The sequence below is a fragment of the Bos indicus x Bos taurus genome, chromosome X (genome assembly GCF_003369695.1).
Source record: "Bos indicus x Bos taurus breed Angus x Brahman F1 hybrid chromosome X, Bos_hybrid_MaternalHap_v2.0, whole genome shotgun sequence".
Taxonomy (NCBI): domain Eukaryota; kingdom Metazoa; phylum Chordata; class Mammalia; order Artiodactyla; family Bovidae; genus Bos; species Bos indicus x Bos taurus.
The window spans coordinates 88,870,159-88,897,192 of NC_040105.1; the positions used below are offsets into that span (position 1 = coordinate 88,870,159).

Here is a 27,034-nt window from a genome sequence, read left to right on the forward strand (position 1 = left end):
TAAACTCTATCTCTAGAGAAAAGGTATGTCAGTGTCATGTAGAAAGTACATCATTATTTAGAAAGGAACTTATGTAGACTACCTTTTTACCTTGTCTCTTTTACGCTAAGTTGTATATTCTATTTAGTGAACTGAAAAGGATGTTTGCTGGGGTGAATGTCTCAAGGAAAGTTACTCATTTCACACTTTTGCCTCAGGCAGCCCTGTACTTTCTGTTATTTAAAATTTTAATCAACCCTTGATGATGCCTCGCATTATATGGCTGTTTGAGGCCTCTAGTGAGTTGGTTCATTAATTTTAGTGAAAGTTCATGGAAACATATTTGTTTTCTCTTGATTATAATAGTGATACTATGTATGTCTATTGTGGAAATTTTAGGAAATAATACATTAAAAGTAGAAATAAGAAAATCACAAATACCTGTACTCCTACCAACCAGACATCAGTCTTTCAAAATACTCTCTACCATTGTATTTAGAGTAGGAGTTCAGGATTTTTAAAAATCTCGAAAGTGTCAGACTCTAATGAAAAACCTGAATAAAGACTGTAGAATTAGGCTTATTATTAGTGATTTGGGCATAAATATAATAGGAATCTTTTCTACACTTCTGCTGATATTTTTCAAACATTATTCCATAAAATTAATTGATAGGAAAAATTTCTTTAGCACTTATATTAAATGATCCATTAAAATGTTTCCATTGTGCACAGAAAAGTAATATAAAAGGATTCTCAAAAGAGTGCTGGTACAATCTCCTGTCAAAATCAACTGCATGTAATGGCAGTTTACAAATCTATTGTTTTACTCTTGTGTTTTACCATTATTATGACTTTTCTTTTTAAAAGAAAAACTGATCTGAATACTTATTGGAGATGTCAAGGGTATGAAACAAATGTTAAATAACTCTGTACATCTAGCATAGAGGCAAGTATATCACAGTGGTTAAGGGTAAGGGCTCTGGAGTCATGCTGCCTAGGTATGTATCTATCATTTACTTCCTACTCTGTGACTCTGGACACATCATTTAATCTCTCTATACCTCATTTTCCTTATCTATAAAATGGGAATGATAATAGTGCTACTTCATAGGGTTGTTACAAGCATTAAGTAGCTTAATACACATAAAAGAGCCAGGAAAAGTGCCTGGCACATAGCAAGTACTCAACACATGTTAGCTATTATTGGTTCTTTAAAATTTTAATTTTGCTGGGCATGAATATCATTTCTAATAATGATGTCAAATAACTTAATGATAAAACTCATTACACTGAAAACTCATTAAATTGGAAAAGGTGAAATAAGAGGCAATAAAACAATCTTCTCTCACAGTATGGTCTGGTAGTCTGCTATGGAAATGAATAATTGACACATTAAATTAAATGAAGAGGCTCCTGTTTATATTTTTAAAGTCCTAGCTGATTATGTGTTCATTAAATATTTACTTAACATTAAAAGCAAAAAGTTTACTGAAACATTTTCTACCTTAGACAATGAAAGAGAAAAATGGATCCAGATATCAGATGCAATGATATAAGTGGCATTTTGAGTTGAGATTGTACAATGAGACTTTTAAAAAACAAATATAGCAGAAAGTGCTTTATTATTCCAGCATTATCTACCTCACAGTATTGTTGTGATGGCTATATTATGCAATGTGGGTGAAAGAGTTTGCTAAAATATGAAAAGCTTTCTAAAAATATCATTATTATTTGGTACATAGTGCCAGAACCACAGGTACACAATGATGAAGACTGCTAGAGATCAATGGTGGGCTGGTGAGAGAGGAAGAAACTGGAACCAGTAGAGCTAACCCAGAAGAAGGGCATTCAGAAGTCCCAAATACAGCATCTGAGATAGCAATCAGAACTTCTATTCATGCATACTCATCAGCTTGACAGTGACATGGCAGCGAGAGTTTCAGGACATGAACACTGTTTCAGCAGAAAGGTTGAATAGCCATGGTTACAGCGAGGTCTATTTAGGTAAAGCAGGACCCTGGTCCACAGGTAGGGGTACAGGAGGCAGGGTGGGGTTCTTGAGGTGGGAGTTGGCAGCCAGAGAAAGGTTCAGAATATGGTAAGGTTCAACATCACAGCTAGAAAAGAGAAGAGGAACCAGAGACTCCATCAGAGGCTTTCTAATGTCCCAGGAGAGGTTATGAAAGAAGGCTGCGGTTCATTAGGTACATTGGATACTGTATTTAGGAAAAGCAGATTAATTCTAAATGCACATCAGTGGGGAAGTACCTCTGGCCTTGTTCTCATTTGGTGAGAGACAGAGCAGTGTGGGCAAAGGGAAGCTACACCTGGAAGCTGAGTGTCTTCAGTAACTAGAGCCGGCATGTAGTCAGCAGTTGGTGAATACTGAACAAAACATGATTAAATTCATACAAAAGTTGATTTCCTAGTCATCTTGGAAGGTTATACATTGACGGAAATTATGCTATCAATACTCAAAATATTTTGGAATTGTGCTTCATATGTATCACCAAAAAAACAGGTGTTGCTATGGTATCACTCAGTTTGATTACACATCAGATTTGTCTCCAAGGGATTTCTAGCTATATCTAGATATCACATCTACTTTCAAACTATGAAGATCTGATATTTGAGGATATTCAAAAGAATGAGCTACAAGCCTTAAGGCGATTCTAAAAGAGTAGTTTCAAAAGTAATTTGAGCAATAACAACAGCATTATAATAAGTGGATAGTCTCCCAAAGTGACTGCTTTGAAGGGAATACCACTCCTTGGGATGTAATACAAATCACAATAATTTATAATAATGCTCTTTATATCTGAAGTATATTAGGAATCAGACTTCTTAAATTTCAAATCATGCTGGCATAGAATGGCATAGATTCATACTTAGATAGATTGAAGTAGAAATATCAAAATAAAGTTGGTATGCCAGCAAAAATAATTTTTACCATAGCAACTATAACAATCACCTATAAGCACAAAATAATAAACCATGACAAGCTTCTTGATATTGTATTCCAACAAACAAAAGAATCAGCAATATTAATCAAAGAACAAAGTCTCTAAAGAGAAAAACAAGAATTTGAATTGTTAGAAAACTATATTCTAAGTTCAATGGAAATGAAGATTCTACTAGCTTTTTTAGAAGTCTAACAAATCAAGAATAATTCATTAAACTATTAAAAACTTATTGTAATTCATTTGATATAAATAGATCACATTGGAAAAATCAGAGCAAGATGCCTTTTTATGAGTTATGCACTGTTATTTATTTGTAGGACTATCTTTTATTTGTAAATTTCATATAAAATTCATTTTGAGCCTGGCAATCAAGGACCTTCAGGATATAACCCCAGCCTAATTTTCTGCCTTTGCCTCCTATTATTCTCCTACATGTAATCTGCATTCTGCTAAAAACTGAACTTCTAATTAAACATACCCTATAATCTCCTGCCTTTGTACTTTGGAATGTATTCTTCCTTTTGCTTACAGTAGTTGAGAGCATAGTGATTTTTCTGGCATGCCACTTAAACAGTCCAGGAATAAATTTAAGGCCAGTTTAAGCACGAATTTCATTTTAAAAATATATTGCTAAATGTTTTCTTTGAAGTTTGGTTATATAGAAAATAAATTTTCTAGACCTCCCCCCCTTTTGTTTTCTCTCACTCGCTTTTCAGAGAAGGCAATGGCACCCTACTCCAGTACTCTTGCCTGGAAAATCCCATGGACCGAGGAGCCTAGTGGGCTGCAGTCCATGCGGTCGTGAAGAGTCGGACACAACTGAGCGACTTCACTTTCACTTTTCACTTTCATGCATTGGAGAAGGAAACGGCAACTCACTCCAGTATTCTTGCCTGGAGAATCCCAGGGACGCAGAGCCTGGTGGGCTGCCGTCTATGGGGTCGCACAGAGTCGGACACGACTGAAGCGACTTAAGCAGCTGAAGCAGCAATAGCAGCACTCTCTTTTGTTGGCCAGTTCCAGTGGCAGAGTTTTCTAGACAATACCTTTCATTTTTCCCATATCAACTTGAAACCTTAGGGCCTTCACAGGTAATGGGGGGGATCTCTCTTGGTACTAGCCACAGTGAGCTAAAGGGGCAAATGCTTCAGGATAAGCTCTTTAACCAAAATATTGGAGCCATTTAGGGACTGCTGCTGCTGCTGCTAAGTCGCTTCAGTCGTGTCTGACTCTGTGCGACCCCAGAGACGGCAGCCCATCAGGCTCCCCCATCCCTGGGATTCTCCAGGCAAGAACACTGGAGTGGGTTGCCATTTCCTTCTCCAATGCATGAAAGTGAAAAGTGAAAGTGAAGTCACTCAGGTTGTCTACTTGAAAGTTACACAGTCGTGTCCGACTCCTAGCGACCCCATGGACTGCAGTTTACCAGGCGCCTCCGTCCATGGGATTTTCCAGGCAAGAGTACTGGAGTGGGGTACCATTGCCTTCTCCAATTTAGGGACTAAACAAGATAAAATAGGATTACTCCAGACTCATAGTACTGAAACAATAATATCAATAACTTGAGATTAAGTCAGACTGTAGTTAAGAGGGCTGGGGTCATGCTTCCTTTTTATTTTTACCTTTTATTTCTTTTTATTTTTACAGTGTCAATAGGAATGGCTCTCTGACTTGAACTAATTGGAGGAAAGTCTAGGTTAAATTGGTGAAAACTCTGAACTACACACTATTCAAAAAGAAATGATATCTTATTGATTCAAGTTTATATAGCAAATAAAATTAGAGTAATAAACACTTATCAAATATTATCATTTGGGAACTTGTTTAATAGGTAAACACATATCCCCATGTAGAGTGCTGTTTACAGCTGAATGATTTGAAAACATTAAAAATTCATTTACCCTCAAAATTAGCATATCTTCTGCAACTTTATTTACACAGTGCCTTATTTAACAATTCCTGTATTAAAATTCTTCCAAAAACACAAAAGTAAACATCATCGCTGCCTATGTCTGAGTTAAACTATAATGTACTGGTTAACTGGGTTTTTTTTTTTTTCCTTTCATTTTTGACAACTATACACTTCAATGCTTCCCTATTTTTGTTTTCCTTCTTTTTTGGCTGCACCATGCTTGTGCATGCTTTAGGAACTTCCCAACCAGTGATGGAACTGGTGACCCCTTCAGTGAGAGCATGGAATCTTAACCACTGAACGACCAGGGAAGTCCCTCCCTGACTATTAAAACTAATTCATTTTGACTTTGTTTTTAAAATACCAAGAATAATTTTCTTATTTTAGGTCTCTAACTTTCACTGCCGTCAAGTGTACTAAGTCGTAAGTAACTAAGGGGACTTAACAGAGTTTTAATTACAATTTTAAAATATTTAATGGAAGATGATTTTTGAAAGTACCTGGGATATTTCATAAACATAAAGGTCAAGAAATGAGCTGCTTGATTTAGCATTTCCTATATCCATTATTTTTTATTTTAGCCAAACTTAATACACTTGCCAATAATTTTTGTTCTTTCTGTCCCATTCCCATACTTCATCTTTATCTGAAAAGTTGAGATGGCTCATTGTCCTTTAGTACTTTTAAATTTTCTCCCCAAGTCAACAGGTCTGTTTTATTCATTTCTTCAGGAAATAGACTCTATTCTGAATCAAAGCTCTTAGGAGAAATGACCCCTAACTCTAGGCTCAAATTCTATTCTTTACCCTCACTCAGATTTTATTTTTTGTCACAGTCTGTTTTTACCTTTTGATGCGACCAGTTCAACAACAATATAATGCTATCTCAATCAGCCCTTGGTGAGTAGCAGGTTTGGTAGGTACAAGTAGTCTTTTACACACCACGCTCCAGACCTCCAAGTGCCGTCTGACTGCTTCTCACTCAACTGATCTGACCAACATTCGTCAGAGCTCTCAGGCCACAGCGTTCACATTCCCTCACAAAGGGCATTGTCCACGTAGCAAGGGACAGTCTGAACAGCAAAATATCCCCTAAAAATATATCACAACCAAGCATGCTGGTCCAAGATAAATCATGCCTATACGTATAAAACAAAAAGTACACTGGCTGCTCCAACTTGGAGCACCCAGATCTACATACAAGGAAAAAGTTTTCACTCTCAAATTAGCGATACAACCATTAAGTGCGTGTGAGTGTCTAAAGACATGGGTAAGGCGTCACAGGCTCATTTTGGCCTTCTGACATTCAAGAAGCATCCATCCCTTGTCTAGTAAAACTGGCTCATATCACTCACATTCTAATACACTGAGTTTTGTTAAAGCTGAATCCTGCTTCTAGCAAGGCTGGGGGCATTTAGAACAAGACTGTTCTATCTGCAACTTGTGGCGTTTGCAGGGTATCTCTCAGAGCCATTAGTATTTAGAGGCCTCCCTAGTTTCTCGGATAGCTAAAGTATCTGAGGACCCCTTCTTTTCCCCTCCTAAGGGTCAGGTTTCCTCACCTGTGTCACTTTTGGGGTGACTCTCTTGGCTCCGAAAATAAACTGCGGAGAGCTCTGCGTCGCTCTGTTGCCTGGGTAACAACTTTGTTTCCCAACTCCCCCAACCCCCACCTCCGGGTTCCCGCTTGACTTTGCTGGCCAATCATGGAGGAGTCTTCTTTGACCCCCCTCATGGGAATCAACCAATCGGAGCCCGTGCCTGTTGGGGTCTGTAGCCGCCCTTTCTAATTAACTAGGTCTACCCCTTTAAGCGTCGGTCTCAGTGAGCGTCGCTCCAGAGGGAACGCGCCCACTGCGGAGACCGGTTTTTTCCGGCCCCAGAAGGCCCCGACCCCGCCTCTCTCGCTGTCTCGGCCGCTTCACGATTTACTTCGAAGTGCCACCAGGGTAAGTTTGCGGGGTTTCGTTTGTTACGGGCATCAGCCAGTTCCCTCTTTACTTTTTTCCTGAGCGTGAATTCTAGGTCGGACTGTTTGTTCTGCCGCCGATCTGGAGCAGGGGGATGGAACGGTGGGCTCGGTGGCCCGGGGGTTGAGATTTTGCTGCGGCTTCGCTCGCGCTCTCCACGCCCCCTTTCTGCCCGGTGTTAGAGACGCGTGTTGTGATAACATCCTGATTTAAACCGTTTGTGTGTATGTGATGGCACCCCACTCCAGTACTCTTGCCTGGAAAATCCCATGGATGGAGGAGCCTGGTAGGCTGCAGTCCATGGGGTCGCTAAGGGTCGGACACGACTGAGCGACTTCCCTTTCACTTTTCACTTTCATGCATTGGAGAAGGAAATGGAACCCACTCCAGTGTTCTTGCCTGGAGAATCCCAGGGATGGCAGAGCCTGGCCCGCGGCCGTCTATGGGGTCGCACAGAGTCGGACACGACTGCAGCGACTTAGCAGCAGCAGCAGTGTATATGTGTGTGTAGGGTGGGATCGCGTTCCCCCCACCTCCGCTCTCGTGGTGTGCAAGCCTTTGGGATCCGGAGCCCCAATGGGGAGCGCCTTTTCTGCTGCTGTGAGGCTACTAGAGGGCAGGAGCTACGTGTTGGTCCCACTCCCAGGAACGTCGCCGGACTCTGTGCCCCGCGTTTCCCGCCTTGGAATGGAGAAACGCAGGCATTCCGTGGGTTTGTCATTGCTTGACTATCCGAGTGTTTGCCCTTCGTCTAGAAGTTCCGTTGTGACCCTCGTTTCTCCAGAATCCTGTGGTTTGTTTGGCTTAATAAATATTTGGAGTGTTCGGAACTGACCGGCTATGTTCGCTAGTGGGTCGCTTCATACAGTATTTGTGTGTTGTAAGTGAGGAGAAATAGGGCGGCTTTAATGGATGGTTACTGTTGGTTTTCCAGGGCTTGGAATTCAGTTATAAATTAACTAAATTGTTTTTCTTCTTTCTGCTCTCTGGTAAATAGTAAAGCTTGAGTAATTTGTCTATTCTACTTGTTATTAGCACAGAAAACAAAAAGCGAACGTAGAACATTTAAGTTTTGCCTAACTTTTGGCTTTTTGGCCAAGTTACGTATGCCGTAATTCCCTTTATTACTGTAGGTGATCAGAGTTGAAGTGTATTAAATATTATGTCTCTCAGGTACTTGTGGAGCTTAAGTTATGTAAGCTATGCTGTCTCTTCTTTCTTGATTGCTTTTATCTTTCTTGTTCTCCCGCCGACCTGGAGCAGGGGGACTGAAGGGTATAGGCTCGGTGGCCTGGGGGCTGAGGAGATTTTGCTGTGGTTTCTTTTTTTTTCATTATTATTATTTTTTAATTTAAATTTATTACTTTACAATATTGTATTGGTTTTGCCATACATCAACATGAATCAGCCACGAGTGTACAGGTGTTCCCAATCCTGAACCCCTCTTCCACCTCCCTCCGTGTACCATCCCTCTGGGTCATCCCAGTGCACCAGCCCAGAGCATCCTGTATCCTGCATCGAACCTTGACTGGAGATTCGTTTCTTATAAGATATTATACATGTTTCAATGCCATTCTCCCAAATAATACCACCCTCACCCTCTCCCACAGAGTCCAAAAGACTGTTCTATACATCTGTGTCTCTTTTGCTGTCTCGCATACAGGGTTATCGTTACCATCTTTCTAAATTCCATATATATGCATTAGTATACTGTATTGGTGTTTTTATTTCTGGCTTACTTCACTCTGTATAATAGGCTCCAGTTTCATCCACCTCATTAGAACTGATTCAAATGTATTCTTTTTAATGGCTGAGTAATACTCCATTGTGTATATGTACTACAGCTTCCTTATCCATTCATCTGCTGATGGACATCTAGGTTGCTTCCATGTCCTGGCTATTATAAACAGTGCTGCGATTAACATTGAGGTACACGAGTCTCTTTCAGTTCTGGTTTCCTTGGTATGTATGCCCAGAAGTGGGATTTCTGGGTCATAAGGCAGTTCTATTTCCAGTTTTTTAAGGAGTCTCCACACTGTTCTCCATAGTGGCTGTACTAGTTTGCATTCCCACCAACAGTGTAAGAGGGTTCCCTTTTCTCCACACCCTCTCCAGCATTTATTGCTTGTAGACTTTTGGATCACAGCGATTCTGACTGGCATGAAATGGTGCCTCATTGTGGTTTTGATTTGCATTTCTCTGATAATGAGTGATGTTGAGCATCTTTTCATGTGTTTGTTAGCCATCTGTATGTCTTCTCTGGAGAAATGTCTATTTAGTTCTTTGGCCCATTTTTTGATTGGGTTGTTTATTTTTCAGGAATTAAGCTGCAGGAGTTGCTTGTATATTTTTGAGATTAGTTGTTTGTCAGTTGCTTCATTTGCTATTATTTTCTCCCATTCTGAAGGCTGTCTTTTCACCTTGCTTATAGTTTCCTTTGTTGTGGAGAAGCTTTGAAGTTTAATTAGGTCCCGTTTGTTTATTTTTGCTTTTATTTCCAGTATTCTGGGAGGTGGGTCATAGAGGATCCTGCTGTGATGTATGTCGGAGAGTGTTTTGCCTATGTTCTCCTCTAGGAGTTTTATAGTTTCTGGTCTTACGTTTAGATCTTTAATCCATTTTGAGTTTATTTTTGTGTATGGTGTTAGAAAGTGTTCTAGTTTCATTCTTTTACAAGTGGTTGACCAGTTTTCCCAGCGCCACTTGTTAAAGAGATTGTCTTTAATCCATTGTATATTCTTGCCTCCATTGTCAAAGATAAGGTGTCCATAGATGTGTGGGTTTATCTCTGGGCTTTCTATTTTGTTCCGTTGATCTATATTTCTGTCTTTGTGCCAGTACCATACTGTCTTGATGACTGTGGGTTTGTAGTATAGTCTGAAGTCAGGCAGGTTGATTCCTCTAGTTCCATTCTTCTTTCTCAAGATTGCTTTGGCTATTCGAGGTTTTTTGTATTTCCATACAAATTGTGAAATCATTTGTTCTAGCTGTGTGAAAAATACTGTTGGTAGCTTGATAGGGATTGCATTGAATCTATAAATTGCTTTGGGTAGTATACTCATTTTCACTATATTGATTCTTCCGATCCATGAACAGGGTATATCTCTCCATCTATTAGTGTCCTCTTTGATTTCTTTCACCAGTGTTTTATAGTTTTCTATATATAGGTCTTTAGTTTCTTTAGGTAGATATATTCCTAAATATTTTATTCTTTTCGTTGCAATGGTGAATGGAATTGTTTCCTTAATTTCTTTTTCTATTTTCTCATTATTAGTGTATAGGAATTCAAGGGATTTCTGTGTGTTGATTTTATATCCTGCCACTTTACTATATTCACTGATAAGCTCTAGTAATTTTCTGGTGGAGTCTTTAGGGTTTTCTATGTAGAGGATCATGTCATCTGCAAACAGTGAGTTTTACTTCTTCTTTTCCAATCTGGATTCCTTTTATTTCTTTTTCTTCTCTGATTGCTGTGGCCAAAACTTCCAAAACTATGTTGGATAGTAGTGGTGAGAGTGGGCACCCTTGTCTTGTTCCTGACTTTAGGGGAAATGCTTTCAATTTTTCACCTTTGAGGATAATATTTGCTGTGGGTTTGTCATATATAACTTTTATTATGTTGAGGTATGTTCCTTCTATTCCTGCTTTCTGGAGAGATTTTATCATAAATGGATGTTGAATTTTGTCAAAGGCTTTGTCTGCATCTATTGAGATACTCATATGGCTTTTATTTTTCGATTTGTTAATGCGGTGTATTACATTGATTGATTTGCAGATATTGAAGAATCCTTGTATCCCTGGGATAAAGCCCACTTGGTCATGGTGTATTACCTTTTTAATATGTTGTTGAATTCTGATTGCTAGAATTTTGTTAAGGATTTTTGCATCTATGTTCATCAGTGATATTGGCCTGTAGTTTTCTTTTTTTGTGGCATCTTTGTCAGGTTTTGGTATTAGGGTGATGATGGCCTCATAGAATGAGTTTGGAAATTTACCTTCGTCTGCAATTTTCTGGTAGAGTTTGAGTAGAATAGGTGTTAGCTCTTCTCTAAATTTTTGGTAGAATTCAGCTGTGAAGCTGTCTGGACCTGGGCTTTTGTTTGCTGGAAGATTTCTGATTACAGTCTCAATTTCCATGCTTGTGATGGGTCTGTTAATATTTTCTATTTCTTGCTGATTCAGTTTTGGAAAGTTGTACTTTTCTAAGAATTTGTCCATTTCTTCCACGTTGTCCATTTTATTGGCATAAAATTGCTTATAGTAGTCTCTTATGATCCTTTGTATTTCTGTGTTGTCTGTTGTGATCTCTCCATTTTCATTTCTAATTTTATTGATATAATTTTTCTCCCTTTTTTTCTTGATAAGTCTGGCTAATGGTTTGTCAATTTTATTTATCCTTTCAAAGAACCAGCTTTTGACTTTGTTGATTTTTGCTATGGTTTCTTTTGTTTCTTTTGCATTTATTTCTGCCCTAATTTTTAAGATTTCTTTCCTTCTACTAACCCTGGGGTTCTTCATTTCTTCCTTTTCTAGTTGCTTTAGGTGTAGAGTTAGGTTATTTATTTGACTTTTTTCTTGTTTCTTGAGGTATGCCTGTATTGCTATGAACTTTCCCCTTATCACTGCTTTTACAGTTGCTGCGGTTTCACTCGCTCTCCCCATGCCCCCTTTCTGCCTGGTGTTAACAGACGTGTGTTGTGGAATTCTGGAAAATTCTCTGAAACTTCCAATTTTATATGTGTGTGTGTATATATATATGTGTGTGTGTATATATATATATATATATATATATATATATATATATAATATGTATATTTAAATGTGGACCACTACCCACTAATGAATTGTCATTCACACTTTGAAAACTCTGGTCTTAAATCATTGGTTTTCAAACTTATGTGTGTTTAGGAATTATTTAAGATGTTTGTTACAAATGCAGGTTTCCCTAGCTTACTATAGGAACTGGTTCTGTCCCTCTGTGGTGGGCTCCGCCCAAAGGTTCATATAACAAATATAAAGTGCTGGGCAAGGTACTAGATGCACAAATATTTAACAAATAATAGTTTTCTTCTTGGGAAACAAATGCTATTTATGTTTAGGGCTATAACTGTCTCTTCATTTTGCCCCTGCAAGGTTGAATCCATCAGTTCAGTTCAGTCGCTCAGTTGTGTCCAAGTCTTTGCTACCCCATGGACTACAGCTGCCAGGCTTCCCTGTCCATCACCAACTCCCAGAACTTGGAAATAATTCAAATTCATGTCCATCCAGTCGGTGATGCCATGCATCTATCTCATCCTCTGCCGTCCCCTTTTCCTCCCACCCTCAATCTTTCCCAGCATCAGGGTCTTTTCAAATGAGTCAGTTCTTCCCATCAAGTGGCAAAAGTATTGGAGTTTCAGCTTCAGCATCAGTCCTTCCAATGAATATTCAGGACTGCTTTCCTTTAGGATTGACTGGTTTGATCTCCTTGCAGCCCAAGGGACTCTCAAGAGTCTCTCCAACACCACAGTTCAAAAGCATCAATTCTTTGGCGCTCAACTTTCTTTGTAGTCCAACTCTCACATCCATACGTGACTATTGGAAAAACCGTAGCTTTGACTAGACAGACCTTTCTTGGCAAAGTAATGTGTCTGCTTTTAAATATGCTGTCTAGGTTGGTCATAACTTTCCTTCCAAGGAATAAGCATCTTTTAATTTCATGGCTGCAATCACCACCTGCAATGATTTTGGAACCTCAAAAAACAACGTCTCTCACTGTTTCCATTGTTTCCCCATCTACTTGCCATGAAGTCATGGGACCGGATGCCATGATCTGAGTTTTCTGAACGTTGAGTTTTAAGCCAACTTTTTCACTCTCCCTTTTCACTTTCATCAAGAGGCTCTTTCGTTCTTTTTCACTTTCTGCCATAAGGGTGGTGTCATCTGCATATCTGAGGTTATTGATATTTCTCCCAGCAATCTTGATTCCAGTTTGTGCTTCTTCCAGCCCAGCATTTCTCATGATGTACTCTGAGTATAAGTTAAATAAGCAGGGTGACAATATACAGCCTTGATGTACTTCTTTCCCAATTTGGAACTGGTCTGTTGTTCCATGTCCAGTTCTAACTGTTACTTCTTGACCTGCATACAGATTTCTCAGGAGGCAGGTCAGGTGGTCTGGTATTCCCATTTCTTTAAGAATTTTCCACAGTTTATTGTGATCCACACAGTCAAAGGCTTTGGCGTAGTCAATAAAGCAGAAGTAGATGTTTTTCTGGAACTCTCTTGCTTTTTCAATGATCCAACGGGTGTTGGCAGTTTGATCTCTGGTTCCTCTGCCTTTTCTAAGTCTAGCTTGAACATTTGAAGTTCACAGTTCATGTAATGTTGAAGCCTGGCTTGGAGAATTTTGAGCATTACTTTGCTAGCGTGTGAGATGAGTGCAATTGTGCGGTAGTTTGAGCATTCTTTGGCATTGCCTTTCTTTCTGGCTTTAACTGCTAGTTTGATCTTAAAGTAGGGAAACTTGAGAGATCCGAAAGATAAAAAAGACAACTAAACGTTTCTGTGAGTTATAGGTGTGACAAAGGGATATAGTTTAGCTAATTGTAATTCTTTTATAATATATAAACTGTTCTGAAACACTAATTAAATAATTTATTAAACCAGAATTAAAAGAAATTAAAGACGAAAGATTTCCCTCAATTCTGTTACCAAGATAGAACTGATATTTCTGTTTCTCTCCTATTTTATCCAAATGTATTGATTTTTTTTGCATGACCTTAATCCCTGTTTATACAATGCTTTGTTCCTTTTATTTAATACAGTTCTGGGAATTTTTTCTGTGTTGTTTATAGTCCTCATGTTTTTCATTATTGATGGCACCTTGATATTCCATAAAGTGAGATGTCCATAATTTACTCAGCCTAACTAAACCAACAACAGAAGATTTAGTTCTGATTATTCCATGTTATTGATAACACTGTAAAGTCTTGACTATTTAAAATCATTTGTATAGCTTTTACCTTCCATACACTCAAGAGGAATCCTAACAGGAAGGCCAGTGATCTGGACCTGAGCTGTGAGTTTTTGCCCCGTTGGATGTATGGATTTGCCCATCTATGTTTCTATGTGCTGGAGCAGCGGTTATCAACCAGGATATTCATTTTACGTATGAGTTAGGTTGAATATATTTTTAAACTAATAAATATGGACATTTTTAAAAGGATACACTTTAAGAAAATATATGAATCAAAGCAGATTCAAGTGCCGTAATAACAGTCATGGTGATTAGCTTTCTTTTTGAATATCTTTTCCAAAGATTATATGAGTGTGTATTCATTTGTAATTTAAATTTTTATAAAGGAAGCAATTAAGTTGACTGGGAGAATAAAATCTGTAATTGGTCTGTATTAACACATTCCCCGTTTTCAAAGCATACGAACTGTCTTGTTTTCTGTCATTCTAAAACATTAACTAGCCACTCTTTCTAAAGTTGTAAAATATTTCAAACAAAAAAGTACAGGCTGTTATACATTATCATCCATGTACTACCAAAGATTTAGCAAGTGTTAACCTTTTGCTATATTTTCATTAGGTACTGTTTTTTTTTAAAGAACCAAGCATTACACTAAAATTAAACATAAAGCTAAAACACTACTTCTTTGTACCCCTTCCCAGCCACATTTCCTTCCCATCCCAGAGATATTTGTCCTTCCGAAGTTATTAAATATTTTTCCTTGTTTTTAAGTGCTCTCAAATATAGATGACCCATAATTGATTTGTAATATATTGTTTTGTATGTCCTTTAACATTTACAAAAACAGTCTACTGTATTTACTCTTCTGCAACTTTTTTAAGGTCAACATTGTTTTTGAGATTTATCTGATATTTATCAGTTTATATTGATAAATGTAGATAAAGTTAGTAATCTGGGGGTAAGATAGATTGGTAGATTGGGATTGACTTATACACACACTACTATATATAAAAGATAACAAGAACCTATTCTCTATATAGCACAGGGAACTCTATTTGGTGCTCTGTAATGACCTGTATCAGAGAAGGCAATGGCACCCCACTCCAGTACTCTTGCCTGGAAAATCCCATGGATGGAGGAGCCTGGTAGGCTCCAGTCCATGGGGTCTCTAAGAGTCAGACACGACTGAGCGACTTCACTTTCACTTTTCACTTTCCTGCATTGGAGAAGGAAATGGCAACCCACTCCAGTGTTCTTGCCTGGAGAATCCCAGGGACGGGGGGCCTGGTGGGCTGCTGTCTATGGGGTCCCACAGAGTCGGACACGACTGAGCAACTTCACTTTCACTTTCACTAATGACCTGTGTAGGGTTCCCAGGTGGTGCTAGTGGTAAATAACTCGCAGGTTTGATCCCTGGGTTGGGAAGATTACCTGGAGGAGGGCATGGCAATACACTCCAGTATTCTTGCCTGGGAAATCCCATGGACAGAGGAGCCTGGCAGGATACAGTCCGTAGCATCGCAAAGAGTTGGATACCACTGAAGTGACTTAGCTCGCAATGACCTATATGGGAAAGAAATCTGAAAGAGTGTGGATATATATACACTATAATCATGTATAATTGATTCACTTTGCTATACAACAGAAACTAACACAACATTGTTAATCAACTATATGCCAATAAAAATTAATTAAATAAAAATTTTAAATTATATAACATATATATAACTCACATAAATACTAAAATGTGAAGTGGTTTTTTATTTTTCAAACAGTTATTTCCATAATACAAAATATTCAAAAATGCTATCTTGCCATTTAATATGTACAATCTTCATAGGCTTCTCCCAGTGAAGTTATTGCACAATCCAGGAATAAAGCTTAAAACAGAAAATCACTTAGGAGTAATAAAATCTAAATTAACTAAAAAAACACTTAGTTATTTTTATTACTGTAAGGTAGTCTTTATATAACTATGCCACTTAAAAATTCCACTGTTGTTGTTAGACATTTAGGTTGTTTCAGGTATACAAATGTTCATGTAAATCATACAAATATTGTATGATTCCACTAAAAGAGGTCCCTAAAATAGGCAAATTCATAGAGACAGAAAGTAAAATAGAGGTTACCAGGGGCTGGAGGAGTGGGCAATAGGGAGTTATTGTTCAATTGGTGCAAAGTTTCTGTTTGCAGTGATAAAAAAGTTCTTAAATAGGTAGTGGTGATGGTTGAGCAATGTTGTGAATGTATTAATACTTAATGCCACTGAATTGTATACTTAAAAATGGTTAAAAGGGTAAATTTTACATTATGTATATTTTGCCACAATAAAAAGTTACAAACATAAGAATTACACTTATTTTTTGGAGACATATACTCTATGACTTGTTTTTTGTGGAGTAAAGCCCTGAGAAAAGTGAAATGTATTTTAAAAATAAACAAATTAAGTTGTATTAGCCAGATCTGTTTTTCCTGGTAAAATCAAATTTTTTGAAATCTTTAGATAATGCTTGTGAAATCTTTACACAATGCTTGTGTAAGATTTTTATGAATACTGTACTTCAGAAGTCTCCAGTTTTTTTTTGGTTCTTTTTGCTTTTTTCCCTCTAAGGTTTTGTGGGAGGATACTTCTGAAAGTGAGTAGGCCTTTGAGGCTGTATTTTGCATTAGAATACCATTCCTCTTTCATTTCTTGGGCTAGTTTTCTCCAGTGATTTACTTTCCTTTCTCCTCCCCTCTCCCCCAACCCTGTTCTTTCATTGCTGCCCCCGCCCCATACTCTGCCAGTGCCTCCCCCAAGCTCTGCCCTTTTGGATCCCTCTGCCTTCTTTCCACTTAGCCCAGCCTTCTCTTTGGGTTTCTCCACTCTCCACTCTCGTCCTCTCTTGAGTACCACCCCCATCCCCCCACCCTTCCCCACTCCTGCATCCTTCTCAGCTCCTCCCAGATTTCCCCTCTCTTGAGTCCTTCTGCTCACCCTCCCCTTTGATCCCATCTCTGGTCTTTTCCAATTTTGTAACTGCTGAAGGCATTTGCTGAAAATAAGACCTGTTTTATGGAAAGTTACAGTCTTCTGAGGTGTCAGACTTGTAATATTTGGAAAGTTTGGTCTTAATTTGGGGATTTGAAAAACTCTTTCTAGTCCTTCCCTTCAAGGGGGCTTCCCTTGTGCCTCAGCTGGTAAAGAAACCGCCTGCAATGCGGGAGACCTGGGTTTGATCCCTGGGTTGGGAAGATCTCCTGGAGAAGGGAAAGGCTACCACTCCAGTATTCTGACCTGGAGAATTCCATGGACTGTGTAGTCCATGGGGTTGCAGAGAGTTGGACATGATTGAGCAGCTTTCACTCACTTCTAGCCCTTAAAATAAGATTCAGACATTATGGCCTTGACAAGTTAAAGTAAAAAGGAAGAGAAAAGCACTTAATGTGAATGATAATTAATGTGTTACATTGCTTAAGATGTTTAATATGAACTGAAATCATTTTCAGTAGCTCTATATTTTAGTTTGGCATAAAGTACAAATGATCACCATTAGAAGTTTGACCCCTTCCTATTTCCTTTACAGTGGCTGTACCGATCTCACCTCTCCCTATCCATTTCTCTTTGGGGACTCAAACATTTAGGATAAAATATTGGTAACTCAGTTTATACTTCCAGAGTTGGCATCAATGACTGTCAGTGCAAATAAGGACCCTGCTGTACTTTGAGGCTTCAATTTTCCTAGTTTCTTCTTTAGTTCCATTTCTGTAAGGCTTTTCTTGGTGGAACAAGAGGTTTCTTCAGTGATTTTGTACTTTTCCTTTGCTTCTCTGCGTTTCTCCTTAGTTTGATAATTAATGATATGTTAAGGAACTGTATGTATCATCAGAAGTGACTATTTATAGGAATGGTTTTATAACATGACTAATCACATTGCATGAATTTTCAGACCAGATCGTTTAGTCATGATGTTCTTGAGAAGGTGAAGTGAATTCATGACACTTAATGGTTATCAAGTAACTAGGCATTTTAGGGAGAATACTGTCTCCAAAGATTTGCTTCCAAGAAGGTGGGGAAGTTTTTAAATCAGTTACAGGGCTGAACTTTTATACTAGTCATGTCTTGACAGTCATTTCTCAAAGTAATGTAGGGAAATAATGGCATGAGTGATCTCCCCAAATCATTTGTACTTTGTGAGACAGACGCCTGTAAACATTTATGCTGAAATGGCTTATAATAGGTACCCAGACTTGAACTTACTTTGAATCTGCCCTTTGAGAATCAAATTTATCTTCCTAATCTGTGTTACTTAAACTAATATCACAGTGAAAGTATTATGTCCAGTTCCTTCACTTGCTACTTGTTTGACCTTCGGAAAGTGATTTAGTATCTTAGAGCCTCAGTTTCTTCAGCTATAATATGGAGATCAAAATAGTTTGTTGTAGGTAATTCAAAGATGAGGAATTTTAGATTCAATAAGTGATTTTGTCATTTTCCTTTTATATAAGAGATTCAAGAACTTAAGAGAAAAATGGTGTATCCTGAAATGACCTACCATTATTTACTGATCCTCAGTCAGATTTCTTACTACCCAAAAGACTCCCGGGATCTATAAATGACGATTGATAGTATACAGAGAAGATAATTTGCATGCTGATAAATGAGATAGTCATGTAGTAATATTTTTAAATTGTAATTTGAAATGCAATTTATGTTCACTCTCTGGGCCAGCTCAGAGAGTGTTCAGTAAATATCCCTGATTGACTAATGCTTCACTGATAGTGAGGAGAACCCCAGCATTATATTTTGGAAAACTTTCGTATAGCACTTTACATTAGACAAGACAATATATGTGGAGGGCCCTTTGTAAACTTATTTTTAAGAAAACATTTTGGTTTCTTACTTAGTGGAATTGCCAGAATTTTAGAGGTGATTAAACTGAGATTCTAATGCATTTAAATGACTAGCATGGTCAGATAAGCAGTGTTACTCAGTTGTGTCTGACTCTTTGTAATCCCATGGACTGTAGCCTGCCAGGCTTCTCCTCTCCATGGAATTCTCCAGGCAAGAATACTGGAGTGGGTTGCCGTTCCCTTCTCCAGGGGATCTTCCCAACCCAGGGATCAAACCCGGGTCTCCTGCATTGCAGGCAGATTCTTTACTGTCTGAGCCACCAGAGAAGCCCTACGATAGGCAGTAACACTCATTGAATTGTTTTCTTCCTATCCAGGTATTTAATTAATTAATTGGACTACCAGACAAGGATCATCTGCCCATTTCCAGGAGCCTTTCCAGGGAGCTCTGGTGATTTCTGTATGCCTAGTGATTTTTCTGCAGAAGTCCTTTGCATGTATGAGAGTGTGTGTGTGTGTGGCGGGGGGTGGGGGTGTGTGTAAAGGACTCAGTTGAGTCGTTTACCACTTATCATTTCTTTATTTGAACATGTGTGCTTGCATTAAGGCATCCAGGGTGGAACTGTAAGCTGAGTTCAACATAAAAAGCTGTAGTTTTATGAACTTTAGGCTCCTACTCAGACAGTGTGGATAAGGAGAGAGCTTTGAAGAGGAATAGAAGTTGGCTAGAGGAACTCAACACTGAAAAAGACTCATAGCCCACTCATAGCCACATAAAGGGAGTACAGACTTGTTTTCCATTTTTTTTTATTAAAGCATTGATATGCAGAGAGAAGCTGAAGTGTGCTAAGATCTTTTTTGTTAAAAATGATATAGAATACTCATTGATTTCAGGTTTTGTTAGAAGAACATAAATTTAAACATGTTAAAATAAAGAATTCAAGAGAAACTCATACAAATAAATATACTTAGAATATGTAACTTTTCCAAAGTATGGGGAAAATGAAGGAATACAGAAAATTTCATCAATCCAATTATGCAGAAAAAGATAAAAGATAATCAGTTCAGTTCAGTCGCTCAGTCATACCCAACTCTTTGTGACCCCATGAATCCCAGCACGCCAGGCCTCCCTGTCTATCACCAACTCCCGGAGTTAACTGAGACTCACGTCCATCGAGTCAGTGATGCCATCCAGCCATCTCATCCTCTGTCGTCCCCTTCTCCTCTTGCCCCCAATCCCTCCCAGCATCAGTCTTTTCCAATGAGTCAACTCTTCACATGAGGTGGCCAAAGTACTGGAGGTTCAGCTTTAGCATCATTCCTTCCAAGAAATCCTAGGGCTGATCTCCTTCAGAATGGACTGGTTGGATCTCCTTGCAGTCCAAGGGACTCTCAAGAGTCTTCTCCAACACCACTGTTCAAAAGCATCAATTCTTCAGCACTCAGCTTTCTTCACAGTCCAACTCTCACATCCATACATGACCACTGGAAAAACCATAGCCTTGACTAGACGGACCTTTGTTGGCAAAGTAATGTCTTTGCTTTTTAATATGCTATCTAGGTTGGTCATAACTTTTCTTCCAAGGAGTAAGTGTCTTTTAATTTCACGGCTGCAGTCATCATCTGCAGTGATTTTGGAGCCCAAAAAAATAAAGTCTGACACTGTTTCCACTGTTTCCCCATCTATTTCCCATGAAGTGATGGGACCAGATGCCGTGATCTTCGTTTTCTGAATGTTGAGCTTTAAGCCAACTTTTTCACTCTCCTCTTTCACTCTCATCAAGAGGCTTTTTAATTCCTCTTCACTTTCTGCCATAAGGGTGGTGTCATCTGCATATCTGAGGTTATTGATATTTCTCCTGGCAATCTTGATTCCAGCTTGTGGTTCTTCCAGCCCAGTGTTTCTCATGATGTACTCTGCATATAAGTTGAATAAGCAAGGTGACAATATACAGCCTTGACATACTCCTTTTCCTATTTGGAACCAGTCTGTTGTTCCATGTCCAGTTCTAACTGTTGCTTCCTGACCTGCATATAGGTTTCTCAAGAGGCAGGTCAAGTGGTCTGGTATTCCCATCTCTTTCAGAATTTTCCACAGTTTATTGTGATCCACACAGTCAAAGGCTTTGGCATAGTCAATAAAGCAGAAATAGATATTTTTCTGAAACTCTCTTGCTTTTTCGATGATCCAGCGGATGTTAGCAATTTGATCTCTGGTTGCTCTGCCTTTTCTAAAACCAGCTTGAACATCTGGAAGTTCACGGTTCTATAATTCAAGCCACGTTGTAATGTGGCAAATAAATAAGACAAAATAGGGTGGACTAAATAAGTGTCAAGTTGTATCAGTAGTCATATAAATGTGAATAAATTAAACTCAGCTCATTAAATTTCAGTGTCTCTGTCTATTCTATTTGCTATGTTGTATTATCTTTTATCTTTTTCTGCATAATTGGATTGATGAAATTTTCTGTATTCCTTTATTTTTCCTATACTTGGGAAGTTACATATTCTAATATTTGTATGAGTTTCTCTTGAATTCTTTAACATGTTTAAGTTTATGTTCTTCTAACACAGCCTGAAGTTAATGAGTATTCTATATCCTTTTAAACAAAAAAGACTTTATCACACTTCAGCTTTTCTCTGCATATCAATGTTTTAATTTAAAAAATGGAAAACAACTCTGTACTCCCTCTGGGTGGCTAAGAGTAGGAATATCTGTCTCTGTCAATGTTGAGTTCCTCTAGCCAACTTCTGTTTCTCCTCAAAGCTCTCTCCTTATCCACACTGCCTGACTAGAAGCGTAAAGCTGGCAAAACTACAGCTTTTTATGTGAAACTCAGCTTACATTTCCACCTTGGATGAGATTCTTAGACTATATTTTAGGGTCTCCAAGGTGCCTCAGTGGTAAAGAATCCATCTGCCAAGTAGGAGATGCAGGTTCAGTCTCTGGGTTGGAAAGATTCCCTGGAGAAGGAAATGGCAACCCACTCCAGTATTCTTGCCTGGAAAATCCCCTGGACAGAGGAGGCTGGTGGACTATAGTCCATGGGATTGCAAAAGAGTTGGACATGACTTAGCGATTAAATGACAGCAAAAACAAAACTATATTTAAAAATTTTGAGCTTTGATATTTATAAAAAACACACTGAAAATGACTCAGAGAGATTGAAAACAAAATGATGGGAAAAGATACACTAGGCATATGCTGAACCAAAAGAAAAATGGTGAAGCAACATTAATGTCAGATGAAATACTGTTTAAGGCAATTTAGTATTAAACAGATACTTCACACTGATGAAAGAAGGGAATCTACCAAGAGACTATCGACCATGAATCTGTGGCCCTTACAACATAGTCTTGAAATATATAAAGCAAAAGCAATGGGATTATAAGGAGAAATTGACAATCTCTAATAATAATGAGAGACTTAAAACACTTTTGTCAGAAACTGGTTAAGCAAAATAGATTAAAAAAATTTTTTAAGTACAAAGATGTGACAGATATATGATCTAAATGAGATGGAAAGTAAATAATCTTTAACTCCAAATTCTTAATGACAAAGAGCCATTTTTAATCCAAAGGTGATTTTCATTTATTTTATTTTTCAAATTCCTAAGGAAGAAAAAATTTGAATGTACATGCTACATTAAATAGAGAAATTCTAATAAGATAACTCTTAAATTACTTCCAAATGAAAAGAAAGTCCAGAAATGCAAGAGCACAGAAAAATTCCACCTTTTGGTGGCTACCAGAAGTTTTAATTTGACCTACAGTATCACATTGATGACAGTACCCAGTCTGAAAGGATCAGTTTCTATGACAGTATCAGAACAATGGTTTGACAACAGTAGTTTTTCTATCAGCATTTGTAATATTACCATATACTTGCATATCATAAATATGTATATATAATTATATAACATGATAATGTAATATTATAATTTATAACATAATGCCTATAATCTCAGGAGATTAGTACCTTTGGGAATAGAAGACTAAATCCATGAGGACTTGCCTGTCAGTCTAGTGGTTAAGACTACACTTTCAGTGCAACGTTTGATCTCTGGTCAGGGAACTAAGATCCCACATGCTGGCCAACAAAAGAGAAAAGAGAAAATACAGCAAGGGCCCTTATTCTGTACAGAATACCTTTCTTTCTATGCCTTTCAGGACTGAGTTATTACATCATTGAAATCACCCTTTGGAGCTCACATTTTAAAAGTTTTAAGATGTGTATGACATAAAAATAAGCATGTCATATTAACATATTTAGATAAATTTTGTCCCTCAGAGTTCCCCTTGGGTAGGTGTTCACTTGTAACACTAACACAACTCAAGATACTGTGTTTAATCAATTTTAAGAGGTACAGTTTTCCATATTTTAACATCTCTGAAATAGAAGTGAGTCTTAATAATTGATAGTGTCTTACAATCCCTTTTGGCTCGGTGGCAGTTGTGAATGTCATAGTTGTTTCCATATGCACATGTAATATCAGCACATTTAGGATCAAAATCTGCATAATGGGTGGCTTGAGTGAAAATCCCAGAGAAAATAGGCAATTGCCTGAAACTCCTAGAAACCAGTGGTTGTGGGGAGTCAATGGAGAAGATGGTTAATCAAGTTTAGTTATTGATTATGCTGAAGTGGGAGACAAAAGGAAGCTAGTCTACATACTGGCAAAGCTTACTTGAAAGCACAGCAAAAAATGGCTTTTAGTTCTCTTGTGAGTTCTTTTAAGAATTGCTGCAGCAACAATGCTCCTGGTGGCACAGAAGACCTCAAGAAATTTGAGTTGAAAATTGGATTCTGAATATTTTTCTTAATATATGCACATTTGATTAAAATCTGTGTCTAAACTGAAAGAAGCTCTTTCAAAAAGTGTGGGAAAATGTAAATGATAAGAAATTGTGACAGGTTGGTATATTTCTTTCCTTTTTACTGGTGCATAAAGTAATGGGGCTCTTAAATTTGATGAAATATTTTTGATACTAATTTCTTAGAATAGCCTTTCAGAGCTATTGTGTAAAAATTGATTGTTAGTCACAACCCATTTTATAAATCTTGACTGAGATAAAGTTATAAGTACACAGTGATTTTATCCTTACATTTTAAAGGATATTTAGAGATATTATTTCATCTTCTTCTAACATTTATGTTTGCTAATGAAGAGCCTGCTGGCAACCTGGTTGTTACTCCTTATTAGGTAAGTGTTTTTTTCTCTTTAGTAACTTTTGGATTTTTTTTCTATACTTAATATTCTAGGGTTTCATTGTAAAGGCTGTGTGTGCGTGTGTGTGTATGGTGATGGGAGGGGTTACCTCCTTGCACTTGGTGGGTCTAAACGTGAGCACTCATTTTTCTTCAGTTTTAGCAAACTCATTTATTAACTCTGAATATTGTCTCTGCTATTCTGTTATTTTCCTTCTGATATTTCTTTCTGGATATATATTTGAACTTCTCTGTTATATTCTCATTATCTCTTTCTCTCTCTCTTCTTTCCCATCACTTTATCTGCCCTATGTTCTGGCAGGTTTCTTCTGTTCTCTCTTCCTCTTTAATGATATATTTTTCCTCTTCAGTTATGTCTAGTCTACTATTTAAACCTGTTCTTTGAGCCATTTTATTGCTAATACTGTAACTATTTCTTGGATATCTCCATGGTCCTTTTTCACATTCACTTGTTTGTTTTTATGGATATTATTTCTTTCTTGAGCTCCTTGAACACATAAAACATCTTAATATGCCATTCATATTGGTCTATTATCTCTAATTCCTTAGATGAGAATTTCCTCAATTTTCAGGTCTATAGACTACTTACTTAGATGTTTTATAGTCCTTTTTTAATATAAATTTATTTATTTTAATTGGAGGCTAATTATTTTACAATATTGTATTGGTTTTGCCATACATTGACATGAATCCGCCACGAGTGTACATGTGTTCCCCATCCTGACCCCCTCTCCCACCTCCCTCCCCATACCATCCCTCTGGGTCATCCCAGTGCACCAGCCCCAAGCATCCTGTATGATGCATCGAACCTGGACTGGCAATTTGTTTCACATATGATAATATACATGTTTCAATGCCATTCTCTGAAATCATCCCACCCTCGCCCTCTCCCACAGAGTCCAAAAGACTGTTCTATACATCTGTGTCTCTTTTGCTGTCTCACATACAGGGTTATCGTTACCATCTTTCTAAATTCCATATATATGTGTTAGTATACTGTATTGGTGTTTTTCTTTCTGGCTTACTTCACTCTGTATAATTGGCTCCAGTTTCATCCACCTCATTAGAATTGATTCAGATGTATTCTTTTTAATGGCTGAGTAATACTCCATTGTGTATATGTACTACAGCTTCCTTATCCATTCATCTGCTGATGGGCATCTAGGTTGCTTCCATGTCCTGGCTATTATAAACAGTGCTGCGATTAACATTGGGGTACACGTGTCTCTTTCAGTTCTGGTTTCCTTGGTATGTATGCCCAGAAGTGGGATTTCTGGGTCATAAGGCAGTTCTATTTCCAGTTTTTTAAGGAGTCTCCACACTGTTCTCCATAGTGGCTGTACTAGTTTGCATTCCCACCAACAGTGTAAGAGGGTTCCCTTTTCTCCACACCCTCTCCAGCATTTATTGCTTGTAGACATTTGGATCACAGCGATTCTGACTGGCGTGAAATGGTGCCTCATTGTGGTTTTGATTTGCATTTCTCTGATAATGAGTGATGTTGAGCATCTTTTCATGTGTTTGTTAGCCATCTGTATGTCTTCTCTGGAGAAATGTCTATTTAGTTCTTTGGCCCATTTTTTGATTGGGTTGTTTATTTTTCAGGAATTGAGCTGCAGGAGTTGCTTGTATATTTTTGAGATTAGTTGTTTGTCAGTTGCTTCATTTGCTATTATTTTCTCCCATTCTGAAGGCTGTCTTTTCACCTTGCTTATAGTTTCCTTTGTTGTGGAGAAGCTTTGAAGTTTAATTAGGTCCCATTTGTTGATTTTTGCTTTTATTTCCAGTATTCTGGGAGGTGGGTCATAGAGGATCCTGCTGTGATGTATGTCAGAGAATGTTTTGCTTATGTTCTCCTCTAAGAGTTTTATAGTTTCTGGTCTTACATTTAGATCTTTAATCCATTTTGAGTTTATTTTTGTGTATGGTGTTAGAAAGTGTTCTAATTTCATTCTTTTACAAGTGGTTGACCAGTTTTCCCAGCATCACTTGTTAAAGAGATTGTTTTCTCTCCATTGTATATTCTTGCCTCCTTTGTCAAAGATAAGGTGGCCATAGGTGCGTGGATTTATCTCTGGGCTTTCTATTTTGTTCCATTGATCTATATTTCTGTCTTTGTGCCAGTACCATACTGTCTTGATGACTGTGGGTTTGTAGTATAGTCTGAAGTCAGGCAGGTTGATTCCTCTAGTTCCATTCTTCTTTCTCAAGATTGCTTTGGCTATTTGAGGCTTTTTGTATTTCCATACAAATTGTGAAATCATTTGTTCTAGCTCTGTGAAAAATACCGTTGGTAGCTTGATAGGGATTGCATTGAATCTATAGATTGCTTTGGGTACTATACTCATTTTCACTATGTTGATTTTTCTGATCCATGAACAGGGTATATTTCTCCATCTATTAGTGTCCTCTTTGATTTCTTTCACCAGTGTTTTATAGTTTTCTATATATAGGTCTTTAGTTTCTTTAGGTAGATATATTCGTAAGTATTTTATTCTTTTCGTTGCAATGGTGAATGGAATTGTTTCCTTAATTTCTCTTTCTATTTTCTCATTATTAGTGTATAGGAATGCAAGGGATTGCTGTGTGTTAACTTTATATCCTGCAACTTTACTATATTCATTGATTAGCTCTAGTAATTTTCTGGTGGAGTCTTTAGGGTTTTCTATGTAGAGGATCACGTCATCTGTAAACAGAGTTTTTTCTTTTCCAATTTAGATTCCTTTTATTTCTTTTTCTTCTCTGATTGCTGTGGCCAAAGCTTCCAAATCTATGTTGAATAGTAGTGGTGAGAGTGGGCACCCTTGTCTTGTTCCTGACTTTAGGGGAAATGCTTTCAATTTTTCACCATTGAGGATAATGTTTGTTGTGGGTTTGTCATATATAGCTTTTATTATGTTGAGGCATGTTCCTTCTATTCCTGTTTTCTGGAGTGTTTTTATCATAAATGGATGTTAAACTTTGTCAAAGGCTTTGTCTGCATCTATTGAGATACTCATATGGCTTTTATTTTTCAATTTGTTAATGTGGTGTATTACATTGATTGATTTGCAGATATTGAAGAATCCTTGCATCCCTGGGATAAAGCCCACTTGGTCATGATGTATGATCTTTTTAATGTGCTGTTGGATTCTGATTGCTAGAATTTTGTTAAGGATAGTCTTTGTCTTTGAGTTAATTTTCTCAGGGC

At 37.8% G+C, this 27,034-nt stretch overlaps 2 protein-coding genes across 6 annotated transcripts in view; one reads left to right on the plus strand and one right to left on the minus strand.

Moving 5' to 3' along the window:
• The window catches only part of PIH1D3 (PIH1 domain containing 3), a 47,881-nt gene extending 41,343 nt beyond the window's left edge, over nucleotides 1–6,538 (minus strand). For both annotated transcript variants that reach the window (XM_027534045.1, XM_027534044.1), the window contains exon 1: nucleotides 6,416–6,538. The gene's annotated coding sequence lies outside the window, so the exon portion shown is untranslated. The remainder of the gene's footprint in view (nucleotides 1–6,415) is intronic.
• Nucleotides 6,539–6,681: 143 nt separating this feature from the next.
• Nucleotides 6,682–27,034, plus strand: part of NUP62CL (nucleoporin 62 C-terminal like) — a 103,682-nt gene continuing 83,329 nt past the window's right edge. The window contains exons 1-2 of one of the 4 annotated variants that reach the window (XM_027534040.1): nucleotides 6,695–6,802; nucleotides 18,992–19,074. The gene's annotated coding sequence lies outside the window, so the exon portion shown is untranslated. Of the gene's footprint in view, nucleotides 6,803–18,991; nucleotides 19,075–27,034 lie in introns of all 4 variants that reach the window. The other 3 variants (XM_027534042.1, XM_027534043.1, XM_027534039.1) reach the window with 3 other exon arrangements.